We start from the raw sequence: 18,918 nt of genomic DNA, 5'->3' as shown, positions 1-18,918 counted from the left end.
AAAAAAGCTCATTTATGAAGGTTATTTTCCCTAATTTCCCCTTTATTAAACTCATCTTTTACGATCAGTAGATTATGACATATAATTTAAATAACACAAGTTAATATATATACTGGAAGTAAAGGTTTCGTATATTATTATCTTATGTTTTATCTTCCTATTATAATAAAAGAATATTTTTATTCTCCTTTTGCCGAGTATCACCCTATTAGATCTCCTAATTAATCTCATGCAACTCGTCAACCTATTGATTCTCTATTTCATATTTCAAATTTTAAAATTTTTCACTCTAATTACATTCAATTAATAACATTATAATAAAAATTAAAATAAACCTAATATAAATTATAAGGTGATATAATTTCACATATTTATTTAATCAATGATTATAATTTTATATAACTAAAAAAATATCTCTTAGTTAATAATTTATTTAAAATAATTGATTAATAATTTTTAGTTTTAATATGAAAGTTTAATTAATTTTGTAGTCGTGGTTCCAACGGGTTATAAACAAGTACTATATTATAAAATATAGTAGTCATATTTTGAATTTTAAGAGGTATAAATTATAAAGTGTTTTGTATAAATGTAACATCCCGGGTTTCTGGTATATTCAAATCCTTCCTTTGGTTTTAAATTACGTCATTTTGTTCCTTGGATTGTAAGGATGTAGCCCTAAGAAGCCCTAACGGAAAAATGGTATTTTGAGGGCAGGATGTGTACGTTGGGCGTATAGTGAGTACACTAAGCGTACTAGGGCTTGCCCTAGTACATTGGGTGTACAGAATATGTACGCTGGGCATACTTATGTCTGAGTGAAACCCTAATTTTTAGGGTTTGTGGGGTATTTAAGCATCTTTATGTATCATTTAGCCTCATCCTTTCAGTATCCAAGCCCTTGAGTCGTTTTTGGCAAACCCTAAACCTATAAGAGAGTGTTTTGAGCTAAATGTGTGTTCTTTGTGTGCTTAAGGAAGAAAGAGTTGCATCAATGAGATAAGAAGTTGAATCAAGCTTGTGGATCTTGGATTATTACCTTCTTGGGAAGTTCGAGAAGGTAAAAAGTTGCTACCTTTATGCTTTGTTTACTTGGATCTCATTTTGGTAGCTTTATGATGTTCTTTTTTCCCAACAATCCCATTGTTTTACATTTTTGGTTTTAGATATATTCGGTTGTCCTTTCTGTGACAACTGTCAAATTTCGGTCAAGTCAAAGTCAGCTAAAGTCAATAAGTTAAACCGTTTGACTCAATTTGCCCTTGGGTACTAGAATTTACATTATGAAATTTCTACACAACTCTCTATTCTTATGAGAGATCATAAATCAAAAAGTGCGAACATCCAGATCTCCTTAACCTAAAACTGTGGTACGTGGCTAGCCAAACCGATAAAATAATGTTGCATACCCATCGTGGGTGTGTAAGATCCTTAAACAAGGCTTAACAGTGTTTACGGACCTTGCATTGCGAGGCCGGACACTCACAAACGCCACACTCGAAACCTCTCTCAATCGTTTTCACTCTATCTCTCTCTATTTGAAATCTCTCTAAGTATGTTAAACCTCTCCCAAAACTATCTTTGTATGAGAAATCTCTATAAGTATGTTAAGTCTCTCCCAAATCTCTCTAAGTATGTGAAATCTCTCCTAGATCTCTCTAAGTATGTGAAACTTCTCCCAAAACTCTCTTTGTATGAGAAATCTCTATAAGTATGTTAAATCTCTCCCAAATCTCTCTAAGTATGTGAAATCTCTCCCAGATCTCTCTAAGTATGTGAAACTTCTCCCAAAACTCTCTTTGTATGAGAGATCTCTCTAAGTATGTGAAATCTCTCCCAAACCTCTCTAAGTATGAGAAATCTCTCCCAAATCTCTCCAAGTATGTGAAATCTCTCTCAAATATCTCTCTGTATGAGAAATCTCTCCAAGAATGTCAAATATCTCCTAAATCTCTCCAAGTATGTGAAATCTCTCTCAAATATCTCTTTGTATGAGAAATCTCTCCAAGAATGTCAAATCTCTCCCAAATCTCTCCAAGTATGTGAAATCTCTCCCAAATCTCTCTCAAAAGCTTCCCATAACTTTTTAGAATCATTCGGGTCATTCCGACCCTTAACTAGGTCAAAAACGGCTTAAAACGGGGTAAAAACGAGAAAAATGGACCTTAGGAACCGAAACTCTCTTATAAGAGGCGAAGCTTCTTAGGACCCGAAGGTCCTCTTAGGGACCGAGAGCAAGAGAGCCGAACCTGAGAGCAAGGAACTGAACCCTCCTGAGCCGAAGGTCCTCTCAGGGCCGAACCTCGCCCAGAAGAATCGAACCCGAAAGACTCTTGCAGGCCCGAACCTCGCAGAAGCACCCGAACCCGAAGGTACTGTTCACTACTGTTCATTCGGTTCATTTCGGGTCTGACTTCTCGCCTTTCACCTCCGGACCGAACCCTCGCCTTCGCCTTCGCCTCTCGCTTCTCCTCTCGCCTCCTCGCCCTTCGTTTCCCTCTGTCTGTTCGTTTCCGGCTACAATCCTCAGCGTGGACCGAGTCTCGGCCTAGGGACCGAACCTCGGCCTAGGACCGAGAGGTCTCGCTGGGAACTCAATTTCTCCCGGTTTTCGCGTAGTTTTACGTTTAAGGCCCGTTTTTAATTATTTTAACGCGGGATTTTCACCCAAAATCATATTTTAACATAATAAACCCTAAATATTCACAATTTAATCATATTTTCATAAAAATCTTTATTTAAATAATAAAAGCAAGTGGGTAAAGTACAAAGAGGTGGAGTGTTGACTTTGCTTTACCTTATGACACAAGCAACCATTCCCACACCTACTCTATGACTAGCCACCCCTCCCCACCTTACCTAGGTCACATCAATGTCCTTTCCACTCAATTATCACTCTTTCCCACGTTTTGAGAGCTGAATATTCATCCTCTCTCCTCACTTCTCTCATTTGCTCTCATTTCACAAGAAGATCAAACTCTTTCCTCTCTCACTTTCTCTCTCTAGAAATTCGAGATTCAAGGGCTGATCTTGAGTTTTTCCTCCGCATTTGGTAAGTATAATCCATTCTTTTTATGATTATCTCACTTATTTCCACTCAAATCATGGATATCTTACACAAACTCCATTATATTTGTGTTAGAGCTTCGAATCTTCAAGTGATTCTTCAAGTGTTCTTGGGTTGAACACTTCTCTTCTTCAACACTTATCTACTGAAATCACTCAAGGTGAGTTCATACCCCTACATTTTCATGTTTTCTCAAGTTTTCAGGGGGGGAATACAACTTAAAACACCAAGAACATAACTAAAATTTTCTAACAGCCTTCATCAGAAAAGTTCAACTCCATTCACGGACTGTTTTGGGAATCTTAAACATTTTTGTTTTCAAAACTGTACAAGGTGCAAATAGTTCAAGTTTTTAGCTTTAAAATGACTACTTGCACATCTCCATACGATTTTTCTACAATTTATGGTGATCTTTACAAAACTGCCTATCATTTCAAACAACAATCCGGACCAGTCTGTGATTATGGACTTTTTCACCCAAGTTGGAGGTCATTAAAAATCGTGATAAAAATTATGAGTAAACTAGACACATTTTTTGAACTCTCAGAATTTACGGATCTAGTTTTTCACTTCGTATTATTTTTCTATGATTTTTCCAAAACAGTGCAGAAAAGCTAAAGTTAGCCAACAGCATATAAATATCATAACACTTTGTATTATGTTGAGCAAAGTGTATAATCATAAGTTCTAATTATTGAATGTGTTCTTTGTTAGTTTATCATCATGAGCTGAAACTAAGTCAATCATAATAAATATTATGCATTCATTTTAGAACAAGTATAATAAACTATAAAAAGTATAGTTTGATAAATTCATAACACTAATACATTCCCACAAAAGAGTTCATACATATTACATACATTTTCGATAAACTATAATAGGTATAGTTTATGATACATCACTCAACACACTCGTACAGAAAGGGTACATTCATACAGAAAAGATTTATATTCACACACATTTCACGTAAACTTGTTAACCTATAGTTTGATAAATTCATAACACTAATACATTTCCATAAAAGAGTTCATACATATTACATACATTTTAGATAAACTATAATAGGTATAGTTTATGATACATCAATCAACACACTCGTACAGAAAGGGTACATTCATACAGAAAAGATTTATATTCACACACATTTCACGTAAACTTGTTAACCTATATTGTGAGACTCTCTCTCTCTCTCTCTATCTCTCTCTCCCCGTACGTCCGAGTGCAGGATACAATTCCTGGTAGTTATAATCAGAATCTTCTTGAGGTTTGACACCCCACACCTTGTATATAGATCTATATTGGGTTTGACACCCCACACCTTGCTGCTGGCTACAGTGGGACCTGCAAGTCTACGGGTGACAAATGTCATTTCAGTTTTCGCGACGCTTGAGAACGTCGTGGCAGGTTCACATAGTCATAGTATGATTATAGCGACTCACATAGGGATATAACAATCCATAAGTTTACGGGATTTTATTTTTAAAACCTAAATGAGTTTTATGTCGATTTAAAATCACTTTTTATCTCTATGAGTACAGATATTACTGTACACTTTTGGTTTTGGTAGTTACGACTACACATCATTTGAAACCACATTCATACCTTTAAGTATGGTCAATACTTGTTATTACTCGGTCCTCTAATTTAGGACTACATATATATAAAGTATTAACAAACATGAGAACATACAGAAATTTCATTTAATTCAAACGCGTCCATGTCCATTTAAGTACATAACATTTTCTATTAATAAGAAAGGTTACTTATACATTTTGGTCTTCAGTTATAAGACTACATTACACAGATTTTAAAGAAAATATTGGATTTTCTGGATACATATTCTAACGCTTTTACAAGGAAAACAATTTACTTTTCTAATGAAATCTCTTATGAACTCACCAACCTTTGTGTTGACACTTTTCAAAACTACTTGTATTCTCATGAATTCAGTGAAAACAGGAAATCAACAACGTTTTGAGGATGGGACGATAAATCGTCAAACAGTTCATTTTGTATCATAATGTAATTGATGTGAATCATGTAAACATGTGCTTTGATGTAACGTTTTCAATTATATTTGTGTTGGTTGTATTTACTTTGAGAACTATTATACTCATTGTTGTGATACTCTACATGAAGTCCTCCAACCCCGGACGTTTCCGCCATCCTTGGTTTGGGGGTGTGACAGATTGGTAAAAGAGCATTGTTTATAGTGAACTCAGTATATCGAACCACAAAAGATATACAAACTATAAATGCATTGTGACTAAGTCTCTGATTTAAAGTTTCAAAACAACTATACTTTTAGAAATAAATAGTTTCTTATTAAAGGTATACATGCATACATACATATTAAGGTCAGCACCACTCTAGAACAAAACAAAAGTAATGATTGTTGAATATTACAGGTAAGCTCGGGGATGTATGGTCAGTCTTGGGAGTGGCATAGCCTGATCAACTATGCTGGTCCGAGGAGTGATTAGCACATGCCCAAGAATAGTTGTGATATGGCAACAAGTCTAAAAACTTACCAACACTACCACAATGAGAACATTAGAACAGAACATGAGTTTAAAATACTATAGGAGTATTTTGTAATATCATAACTAATATGAAAACTAAATAGATCCTTAATAATAGGTCTATCGTATCTTGATATATGTAATTAGTATGCACTATGTCATTATAGAAGTAACTAATAAGGATCACCCCAATAAGTAAGTGATAATAGAGTTAGACACATAGTACTTATCTCCTCCACTCCTATTCTCGCAAATACGGCATAGCAAAATCCTACTTATCGGACGACCCTTACTTTCCTAATCCGAACTCGAGGAATGGTGAATGGTTATGAGAAGAATCATAAGAAGGACTGGAGGTAATCGATCCTCCATGCATAGCAAGGGTTCCGCGAACCGTTTCGACTATAACGAACCTGTGACCCGTTGGGAAATCGTGATCGAGGGTTGAATGTCGACAACAATGACAACAACCACCATGTGGAGACCAACGAGGGTGCTATGACCTCAAACACGGGGGACTGACGGACAGAGCCCTCCCGGCAAAGACCCGGCGGATCGCGATCATCGGGGATCAAAACAGGAAGACTACAATCTGAGTTCAGAAAACTGCGCACTACTATAAACCCCACCATTTCATGTACCGGTGACTCAGAATTATACTACTATTCCCGAGACCAACTCTCTTTTCAGGACCTTATCGCCACTCGTGAAGAGGAAAGAGAGTAAAAGGGTAGGACACACAGCATTCAAAGAAAGGATGATTGTAGCCAAGCGTTGATTGGCAAAGCTACAAAACTACATCGACCTTGCCTCAGGCATCACAAGGGATGGATCATCGTAAGTAGAGTTCATACCGCTCACCAGACCTGGTAAATTAGCTTCATAAGTATGCGCTGGTGCTACTTTATTGTAAGTAAAATCACGACACTACAAATTAAGTGGTCATACTAATCGAGAAATCTATCTACTATCAAATCCCGCCCATGCACAAATGTGAAGTAGACCTGCATCGAGGTCAAAATTTTCACTGAAACCATGATTTCTAGAGTCATATTAACAAGATGGGCTTAGGATGTACCTATCCGACTCGAATGTCTATCTAGCCTTAATTATATAACTAAGCATACATCAATAGGTCGTGATAAGGACCTAGCTTGGGTCAAGTATAAGGTTTCACTTGGATACCGAGCTACTAAAATACATGAGTTTATTATACAAAGAATCTCGTTATAAATTGTTTTCAGAACACCCTAAACAACCGAACTTTGATACAAATCGATATGAGATAAACTTAGTTAGAAAACTCGCGACATATAGCCATTCTAAAAACTCATTATCGTCTCACCTTTAAACATTTGTTGAGAAGTTTCTTCTTCATAGACCTATGGGTGTGATCATACCAGCACTAATGCACCGGATCCCATCAAAATTCCTCAGCCAAGTGTGTTCGGACAAACATGATTCTAAGAGGAGTAAAGCTTAACGTCCATATGAAACCTACTCCTACCTACTGCCATAACTCCATCTCAGGAGCGTTAGCAGAAACACTAAGAATAGTACAGTAATGTGCAAAAATTTATATGCGTAAATATAAATTCTAAGGACGCACTTAAGACAATCATTTCCACTAACGAAGTCGTTTTTCGTCATGAAACAGAGCTATGTCTTCACCAAGAGGCAACAAACCAACTAGCAAGGCACCAACACTGCAGATAGACGCTGCTACTTTTCAAGCTGCAGTCACGGTAGCAGTGGCAGCCGTCATGGTGCATTTCAATACTAACAACGTCAGCAGGGGTGGAAACGGTACTAACAATACAAATTGTGGTAACAATCAGAGACACCAATGGGTACCTACCAACAAAAATACCTCAGGCCACGAACCTACGAACAAGAAGAGAAAGTTTTGGAACATGAAAGAGTGCCACCAATCTCAAGGATATACTAAAAGACAACAACCTAGGGTCGCCCCTACCATTACAACAACAGTCATGACAAATGCCTCGACACTAGCCTCGGGGTCTGCCACCCAAATGCCTGCCAGACCATATGAGGGATCACTCCCAAAGTGCAACAAATGTGGCTTTCATCTGTTGGATAAGGTGTCTAAGTCCATAACTATTTCTTGTATGTACTTGACCCGACCCGGCATGGTCCATTTGGGTTGCATGGCACCATGCAATTGGATAGACTAAATGAGAGAAATAACACTTGGAGATTATTAATATATTATAAGTTCTAATATATTAATAATATTATTTGATTAGTTTGATCAAGAATTAATTTAGAATTAATTAAGTGATCAAAAGATAACTAATTAAATATATGGGTTGATTATGTAAATCATCCATATCTTGTATAGTGGGCTAAAAGGCTCCATGGACCATCAAGTTGGGTTCCACCCATAGGATGCTCCATGGATGCTCCATGGGAGTTACAAACCCATGGGTCATGGAAATGAAGAGTCATGACACATTAGGGTTTAACCCTAGATGTGTCAACACTATATAAGTAACATATTCTCCACCCAAAATCGGTTACACTAAGAAATAAGAGGGCTTGGCCGATTTTGAAGAAGTGAGTATTCTCTCATAAGTTCTTCCAAGAGCATTTGGTGTTGTGTGAAGCATTTGAGGCATCACACTTGGGGTGCTAGGCTCACAAGGTTTCAAGGAACACAAGCAACAACAAGGTAAGTTATTCTATCTATACTTTATGTTAAAATTGTTCCCCATGTATGCTAGATAGGAATATAACCTTGGAATTCAACTTTGCATGACAATTAGACAAACATAGATCCAAGGTTATTAGGGTTGCATGTACACTTAGGAAGTGTTAGAATGCTCAAAACCCATCATCATCACCATGGGGCTTGCCGAGAGATGCACTGTAAAAACTGCAACCGAAAAGGGCATACCATCCGTTTCTGCAAGGCCCCGACCCATCACCTCCCTTCAATCACCTGCACCAAGGTAGGCCCAGTATGCTACCTATGCGGTGAAATGGGACACTTCAAGAGAGAATATCCAACTGAGAAGAATGACGAAGGAACAGGAGGAATGTGATGAACACACCAACAGGAGCAGCAAGGGAACCATGTTAGGGCTTTTGTAATGTTCCCAACGACAAAACGTTTAAGTACTATATGTTTGTAATGAATTTGGTACGCTTACTAAAGTAACATTCCTTCAAAAAAGTAGCTAAAACGTTCTCTCTCCTACAAATCAAACCAAAGACATTCATATGTGACCTTAGGAGCATCACCTGTAAGTTGTGATGACCTTGTCCATGCATCGGGGTTAATTTAAAATTAAAATACTAAAGTCTTGAAATAGATAATTCCATCCTGACTTCGATTCCATGTCTAGTATTAGGGGTTGAGTGGGGTCACCCACTTGACAATTTCACGATGTCAATTTACATACGACGATCATATACCGCTCGATCGTAAGGAGACCGGTCAGGAATCATGATATCAAGTATCATTAATGGCCATCGAAAACACACCTACTACCAGTGCTAGACACATGAATCATCTACAATAATCATAACATCAAACAAAACGGAACACACAGAAAAGAAATACAGGACACTCTATCACTCTAGTGATCTCTTCCTTCGAATACAACTTATCTCATGTTATCTAAAAAGATAGTGTTGTCGTTATCCAATTTTGATTGATATTGCCCTCGTCTTCCCGATTAAACGACTACAAAAGGGCCCTTCGCCTAACCCCCCAAATATCGAAACTATCGTCTCTCATAAACATCCAGCACGGACCTTTGGGTCACCTCTCACAGTGGAACTCCAAAACAGGCACCAGAGGAGTGTTATACTTCCCGAAGCCTTATCACATGTATTTACAGGAGACCTTCGGGAATGTCACGCATGTATCAGACAAGATTCAAGCATAGAAGCTTGGGACAGATATGGTACGAGTCCTGCCATGAGCTTCGGGCTAAGGTTGCCCAGAAGGACGAGTAAATGTCCTACCATTCAAAAAGTCCTAGTCGCGTAAACCAAACCCACATACTTCCTATCGAGCTACAAGAGCTGTCAGGGCAAACCTGTCGAACTACTCAACAATGAAATTGAAGAACCAAGCTTCTCACCCTGAAAAGCTCTGGTCTTATTCTTCAAATTAGAAAGACAAATTGCTCATAATTCCATCGATTTCAGAGGCCCCGACAACATCTCCAATAGAAACATTTACTATATGCCTCGCATAGACGAATAGGCCGACCAACCGCAGGGAACGAGGTACCCCTCAGGAATTGAACCTGAGATCTGAATATCACCAATCATGAGTATTGAAGAAGGATGTCCGAGAACAATCCTCCAATTTCGATGCGGACGATGAAAGTTCGTAGTGATACCCTCGGATAGGATCAAACCCACTCGTAGGATTCATGAACGTAATAAATAGGATATGCCATTCTTGCTAGGATCAGTTCATCATCGTCATTACACATGACTTACTTATCTACCCTCGTAGTAAGAAGGAAACCAAGGAGAGCAGCTACAACAAACCACAGAAGCAATATGATCAGAGAAGTATTACCTGAAGTTCTCTAGATACGAGTTTTGGAATTGAGGAGTCCAATTCTCAAGACACATCATTATCAAGGTGGAAATTCATAAGGACCCTTTCAATTGATCAAAACCGTTGAGAAACAGTCAACACCGAAAGTGTTAGCAGGAATACGCCAAAATTCTGGGTCTCGCTGACCTACCGTCTTAGTTCCTCTGGAACTTCTCGTAAAATACGGACCCCCTCCCAACTTTGACCCTAAAGGGAGCAACCCTTGACAAGAAGAGAAGCAAGAGGAAGAAACCTTTAGAACGCCAGTATAACCGACCAAATTCCTCTAGAAACACTCACTCTGTGAAAGCTTAGTACGCTTCGGAAAGCATGGAAAGCCAATACCCCAGATAATTATGCCTTTCGAGATTCTGTCAGAATCAACCCTATAACTCACTACTTCAATCTACTCCCACGAGCTTGGTAAAGTACATTCTACACGACACGTCCCGAACTTACGGAAGTATCTACCCGACGAGACTCTTACAATTCCCCTCGACGAGATCAAGTTCCACAAGAGCCTCACCTTCGTGGAAGAACCATAATGACCATGGACCGAGAGGTCAAGCGGACAAAACAACGCCTCTTCCCATTAGTGAAAGTTCGCTGGAATACTAACCAAGGACCTAGAGTCACATGGGAGCGCGATAGTCAATCGATTAGGAAGTATCCTCACTTCTTGGCTTGATTGTTCATGCCTACTCTTTGCCTAAATTCAAAATTTCGGGACGAAATTCCCTCTAACGGGGGGATGATGTGACAACTGTCAAATTTCGGTCAAGTCAAAGTCAACTAAAGTCAACAAGTTAAACCGTTTGACTCAATTTGCCCTTGGGTACTAGAATTTACATTATGAAATTTCTACACAACTCTCTATTCTAATGAGAGATCATAAATCAAAAAGTGCGAACATCCAGATCTCCTTAACCTAAAACTATGGTACGTGGCTAGCCAAACCGATAAAACAATGTTGCATACTCATCGGGAGTGTGTAAGATCCTTAAACAAGGCTTAACAGTGTTTACGGACCTTGCATTGTGAAGCCGGACACTCACAAATGCCACACTTGAAACCTCTCTCAATCGTTTTCACTCTATCTCTCTCTATTTGAAATCTCTCTAAGTATGTTAAACCTCTCCCAAAACTCTCTTTGTATGAGAAATCTCTATAAGTATGTTAAGTCTCTCCCAAATCTCTCTAAGTATGTAAAATCTCTCCAAGATCTCTCTAAGTATGTGAAACTTCTCCCAAAACTCTCTTTGTATGAGAAATCTCTATAAGTATGTTAAATCTCTCCCAAATCTCTCTAAGTATGTGAAATCTCTCCCAGATCTCTCTAAGTATGTGAAACTTCTCCCAAAACTCTCTTTGTATGAGAGATCTCTCTAAGTATGTGAAATCTCTCACAAACCTCTCTAAGTATGAGAAATCTCTCCCAAATCTCTCCAAGTATGTGAAATCTCTCTCAAATATCTCTCTGTATGAGAAATCTCTCCAAGAATGTCAAATCTCTCCCAAATCTCTCCAAGTATGTGAAACCTCTCTCAAATATCTCTTTGTATGAGAAATCTCTCCCAAATCTCTCCAAGTATGTGAAATCTCTCCCAAATCTCTCTCAAAAGCTTCCCATAACTTTTTAGAATCATTCGGGTCATTCCGACCCTTAACCGGGTCAAAAACGGCTTAAAACGGGGTAAAAACGAGAAAAAATGACCTTAGGAATCGAAACCCTCTTATAAGAGGCGAAGCTTCTTAGGACCCGAAGGTCCTCTTAGGGACCGAGAGCAAGAGAGCCGAACCTGAGAGCAAGGAACTGAACCCTCCTGAGCCGAAGGTCCTCTTAGGGCCGAACCTCGCCCAGGAGGAACCGAACTCGAAAGACTCTTGCAGGCCCGAACCTCGCAGAAGCACCCAAACCCGAAGGTACTGTTCACTACTGTTCATTCGGTTCATTCCGGGTCTGACTTCTTGCCTTTCACCTCCGGACCGAACCCTCGCCTTCGCCTTCGCCTCTCGCTTCTCCTCTCGCCTCCTCGCCCTTCGTTTCCCTCCGTCTGTTCGTTTTCGGCTACAATCCTCAGCGTGGACCGAGTCTCGGCCTAGGACCGAGAGGTCTCGCTGGGAACTCAATTTCTCCCAGTTTTCGCGTAGTTTTACGTTTAAGGCCCGTTTTTAATTATTTTAATGCGGGATTTTCACCCAAAACCATATTTTAACATAATAAACCCTAAATATTCACAATTTAATCATATTTTCATAAAAATCTTTATTTAAATAATAAAAGCAAGTGGGTAAAGTACAAAGAGGTGGAGTGTTGACTTTGCTTTACCTTATGACACAAGCAACCACTCCCACACCCACTCTATGACTAGCCACACCTCCCCACCTTACCTAGGTCACATCAATGTCCTTTCCACTCAATTATCACTCTTTCCCACGTTTTGAGAGCTGAATATTCATCCTCTCTCCTCACTTCTCTCATTTGCTCTCATTTCACAAGAAGATCAAACTCTTTCCTCTCTCACTTTCTCTCTCTAGAAATTCGAGATTCAAGGGCTGATCTTGAGTTTTTCCTCCGCATTTGGTAAGTATAATCCATTCTTTTTATGATTATCTCACTTATTTCCACTCAAATCATGGATCTCTTACACAAACTCCATTATATTTGTGTTAGAGCTTCGAATCTTCAAGTGATTCTTCAAGTGTTCTTGGGTTGAACACTTCTCTTCTTCAACACTTATCTACTGAAATCACTCAAGGTGAGTTCATACCCCTACATGTTCATGTTTTCTCAAGTTTTCAGGGGGGGAATACTAGTTAAAACACCAAGAACATAACTAAAATTTTCTAACAACCTTCATCAGAAAAGTTCAATTCCATTCACGGACTGTTTTGGGAATCTTAAACATTTTTGTTTTCAAAACTATACAAGGTGCAAATAGTTCAAGTTTTTAGCTTTAAAATGACTACTTGCACATCTCCATACGATTTTTCTACAATTTATGGTAATTTTTACAAAACTGCCTATCATTTCAAACAACAATCCGGACCAGTCTGTGATTATGGACTTTTTCACCCAAGTTGGAGGTCATTAAAAATCGTGATAAAAATTATGAGTAAACTAGACACATTTTTTGAACTCTCAGAATTTACGGATCTAGTTTTCGACTTCGTATTATTTTTCTATGATTTTTCCAAAATAGTGCAGAAAAGCTAAAGTTAGCCAACAGCATATAAATATCATAACACTTTGTATTATGTTGAGAAAAGTGTATAATCATAAGTTCTAATTATTGAATGTGTTCTTTGTTAGTTTATCATCATGAACTGAAACTAAGTCAATCGTAATAAATATTATGCATTCATTTTAGAACAAGTATAATAAACTATAAAAAGTATAGTTTGATAAATTCATAACACTAATACATTCCCACAAAAGAGTTCATACATATTACATACATTTTAGATAAACTATAATAGGTATAGTTTATGATACATCACTCAACACACTCGTACAGAAAGGGTACATTCATACAGAAAAGATTTATATTCACACACATTTCACATAAACTTGTTAACCTATAGTTTGATAAATTCATAACACTAATACATTCCCATAAAAGAGTTCATACATATTACATACATTTTAGATAAACTATAATAGGTATAGTTTATGATACATCACTCAACACACTCGTACAAAAAGGGTACATTCATACAGAAAAGATTTATATTCACGCACATTTCACGTAAACTTGTTAACCTATAGTTTGATAAATTCATAACACTAATACATTTCCATAAAAGAGTTCATACATATTACATACATTTTAGATAAACTATAATAGGTATAGTTTATGATACATCACTCAACACACTCGTACAGAAAGGGTACATTCATACAGAAAAGATTTATATTCACACACATTTCACGTAAACTTGTTAACCTATATTGTGAGACTCTCTCTCTCTCTCTCCGTGCGTCCAAGTGCGGGATATAATTCCTGGTAGTTATAATCAGAATCTCCTTGAGGGAGAACGTGATACTTGTATATAGATCTATATTGGGTTTGACACCCCACACCTTGCTGCTAGCTACAGTGGGACCTGCAGGTCTACGGGTGACAAATGTCATTTCAGTTTTCGCGACGCCTGAGAACGTCGTGGCAGGTTCACATAGTCATAGTATGATTATAGCGACTCACATAGGGATATAACAATCCATAAGTTTAAGGGATTTTATTTTTAAAACCTAAATGAGTTTTATGTCGATTTAAAATCACTTTTTATCTCTATGAGTACAGATATTACTGTACACTTTTGGTTTTGGTAGTTACGACTACACATCATTTGAAACCACATTCATACCTTTAAGTATGGTCAATACTTGTTATTACTCGGTCCTCTAATTTAGGACTACATATATATAAAGTATTAACAAACATGAGAACATAATGAAATTTCATTTAATTCAAACACGTCCATGTCTATTTAAGTACATAACATTTTCTATTAATAAGAAAGGTTACTTATACATTTTGGTCTTCAGTCATAAGACTACATTACACAGATTTTAAAGAAAATATCGGATTTTCTGGATACATATTCTAACGCTTTTACAAGGAAAACGATTTACTTTTCTAACGAAATCTCTTATGAACTCACCAACCTTTGTGTTGACACTTTTCAAAACTACTTGTATTCTCAGGAATTCAGTGAAAACAGGAAATCAACAACGTTTTGAGGATGGGACGATAAATCGTCAAACAGTTCATTTTGTATCATAATGTAATTGATGTGAATCATTTAAACATGTGCTTTGATGTAACGTTTTCAATTATATTTGTGTTGGTTGTATTTACTTTGAGCACTATTATACTCATTGTTGTGATACTCTACATGAAGTCCTCCACCCCCGGACGTTTCCGCCATCCTTGGTTTGGGGGTGTGACACTTTCAGACCATAAGAAGGGTTTTAAGCCATAAAAATGAGGTCTCTTTAGCTAGTTTGTCTTCATGCTTCTTGTCGAAGGTCTTAATGGATTAAGACCTTGTATTAAGGACTTTTTGACATGAAAAGTCATAAAGTTGGGAACTTTATGACCCTAGTATGCCTCTGGACCTTGGATTTGAAGTATGAGCTCAAGTTCTAAAGCCATTAAGCACTTAAGGAGGGAAATGGATATGCGATGGTACACCCCGCTTAGGCTGGCGTACACCTCGCATACCCGGTTAGCCACCCTGATGGTGGTTTCTGCGAAGCATCGTGTACACTGCGCAAACCTCCAGAGTACGCCCCGCATACTCGCATGGTTCAACCATTTTCGAGTTAACTCGGTTGGGTTGACTCAGTTGCGTTAACTTGACTGGGTTGACTCAGTGGGTTATAGACTTTGACCAAGTTTGACTGTTAAGGGTTTTTTGGTTATTGTTGGGATTTTGATGGAATTGGTCACTTGGTGGTTGTAGGCATTTGATTTAAGAGCTAAGATTCAGAGTCGGGCCTTATCAGTTATGTGCTGCTTGTGAGGTGAGTTTTCCTCACTGTACTTTCACGTCGAAGGCACCAAGGCCAGCCTATTGGTTTGATAACCTGATATTATTTATATGATGAGTATGGAATAGATATGCATGCTAGCTTTGATATGCTAGTCTGCTAGGTTTATAGGACTACCTATGATATTGTCTGTTTATCTGTATATGATATATATGTTATATGTCGACATATCATGGGGGTTGGGATGAGGTTGTATTGCTCTGTGCTATAGCCAACTAAACCTAGAGCATACCGGATATGAACTGAGGGCTGGGGAAGGGAAATCCACTCATACTGAGAGTTTAGTGGTATTCAATCTGAGGACTGATCAGGCCGGTGAGCAAGCTATACATAAGTTGTGGGCCAAGAGGGCAAGTTAGACTTATGTTGTGGGGTCATGTAAAATCCAGTCTGTTAGCTGTGGACCTATTATATGTTGTTATTATATTTGTGCTATTTGTTATGTTTTGGTATTTTAAGGGAACTCGCTAAGCTTTGGTCTTACAGTTTTAGATTTTGTTTTAGGTACCTCAGAGGATTGTGGGAAGGCGAAGGTGTGATCGTGCACCTCCTCATGTTTTTTTCATGATTTTGGGATTACTCTGATATTGAACTCGTTTTGAAAACTATTTGTAAACAATGATGGTTTTGGGTTTATTTAAAAGTTTCAATTTTTCATGAATTTTGTGAATGTTACAAGTTGCATCAGAGCCTTTGAGTGAATTGGAGGAACACTCGTGTGAATCCAGTCTCAAACTAAGCAAAATGATTTTTTCGTTTTCAAAATAATCAAGGAGGATGCGATGTGTATGATTAGCCAGAGCCATAAAGTAGACCCCAAAATACCATACTGTTATATTATATTGTGATATGTTAGAACAACATGCTAGTGATAGGCTATGGATCTTCAGGATTTTGCATGATAGAATTGCATGATTATATGATGCCTAATAGCCTAGGGTTCTTCTCTAATGGAAAGACATCGTTACTGTATTTGCTTAGTGTAGGCATCATGGTTATGCTATGGGCTCCGGGGTAATCCATGTCTGTTAGTTGTGGACCCATTGCATGCTGTTATTTTATTTGTGCTATTTTTTATGTATTGGTATTTTGGGAAACTCACTAAACTTTGGGCTTACAGTTTTGGATTTTGTTTCAGTTACCTCAGAGGATTGCGAGAAGACGAATGCGTGATCATGCACCTCCTTATGTTTTGTTTCATAATTTTGGGATGACTTTGATATTGAACTCGTTTTGAAAACTATTTGTAAACAATGATGGTTTTGGGGTTTATTTAAAAGTTTAAATTTTTCATAAATTTTGTGATGTTACAATAAATTATAAAGTTTTTTTTTGTAGAAATCAATTATTCATAAATAATTCATTAATACTTGCCAAAAGTTTGAAGATTTGAATTAAGGAAAGTAATTAAGAAAATCAATTTGGAGTTAAATGAGTATTTTGAAATATTAAATTCATGTATATAAATTAATTTATATTTCTTAAAACTAGACATCAATATTAATAATATACAGTAATAATATGAACATACAATATAACTATAAGATATGAACATAAATATTTTATTTAAAAGTAGTATTTTCTTTAAATAATAACTAGTAATAAAATTTAATTATTATTTCCTCGTAAGTAACTATTCACAAAAAATCTATTTATCAACGTCGCTTTACGCTGACACACATCTAGTATATAATAAAAGGCAATTGGTTTATGAATGGTAGATTTTTTAGGTTTTAGAATTCTGTTATAATAGTTTTATATGGTTTTAGATTTGGTCCCTACAAAGAAAATAAAATACAAAAGCTGACCATGTAATTTATAGAAAATAACACTGTGTATTTTTTCGTTTGAGTTTTAGACTTTGACGATAATATTTTCGTATGTTGGTAGGTTTGGTCCCGGTATAGAAAATAAATTACAAAAGCTCTCCTTATAATTTACAGAAAAACTTCTAGTGCATTTTTTATTGAAACGGTCAATGGAGCATCCTATGCTTGAATGTGCCACTTAGAAGTCAATGTGCGCTACTGTTGGAACTTGATATGCCATGAAGTGACATGATATGTCGTCAAGTGATTGGATATGCCACCAAGTGACATGATGTCATCAAGTAACACTATATGCCACTATGTGAATGTATCTGCCATTCATAAGGTGGATATGCCATTGTGGAGTGGATGTCTAGATATCCCAACCTTGGAGAGGATGTGCCATCCCTTGATCAAGATGTACCATCCTCATGCCTGATATGCCATCTTGATGCAAGTCATTCATGGGCCTATAGGCCAATGAGTTTGGCTCAATTAGGGTTATAGGTCTGATTCCTCAAGTATAAATAGGGATGAATGCTAAGTCATTTTGTATCTTGAATTCTAGAGTTGTAGATGAATCTATATGAAAACTGTACTTGTAACCTCTGTTTGAGAGCTCTGAAAAAAAAATCCCTACCTGCCTAAACGTAAGTCACATTGACAAAACCACGTAAATACTGTGTCTTGTGTGCTTTTAGTTTTGCTTATTATCCACTTTACTTCCTAACATTTTTTTTAAGTTCTCGGTTTTCATGAATATTTAAAATCTCGAAGGAAGTTATAAGACATAAAATTAGAGATTTATTGTATCTTTTGAATACAATTTTATATTCTATATTGGAGACTAGGTTACAACCTATGGAAACCACAAGTAAAAGATCTAAATTTTTTTTTATTAAATGAATAAGAAATAAGTTTTGTTTAGACTGTTATATTGCTTATTTAAAATTAATAAATATTTTTATTTGAATATCCGATATACATTATATCTATGAAGACATTTAATGTAATTATGATTTATAGAACATAATATAAATTTAAATACAATATAAAAGACATAATGAATCATGAAAATGACATTGATTTATGAAAAATTAAATATAACAGAAATACAATAAAATTAAATAAATACAACACAATAAATTACAAAATGTTTATAAATTTCTAAACACTTTCTTATACATAATATTAGAAGTTTTGTTTGTAAGACTAACATCTTTATTTAAACTTAACAATTTCAATGTTTCTCTATTTTGAACACTACATAAAACATATAATTGTCCACGTAAATAAACAAAAAGTGTGTTTTGGTTTGCCATTGAGTTTGGAAATATAAAACATAAATAAGTTTGTTCAACACACATATAAATACAAAGGGA

Source organism: Lactuca saligna, chromosome 2, assembly GCF_052625555.1.
Source record: "Lactuca saligna cultivar CGN05327 chromosome 2, ASM5262555v1, whole genome shotgun sequence".
Taxonomy (NCBI): domain Eukaryota; kingdom Viridiplantae; phylum Streptophyta; class Magnoliopsida; order Asterales; family Asteraceae; genus Lactuca; species Lactuca saligna.
Note: the sequence above shows the minus strand (reverse complement) of the source record.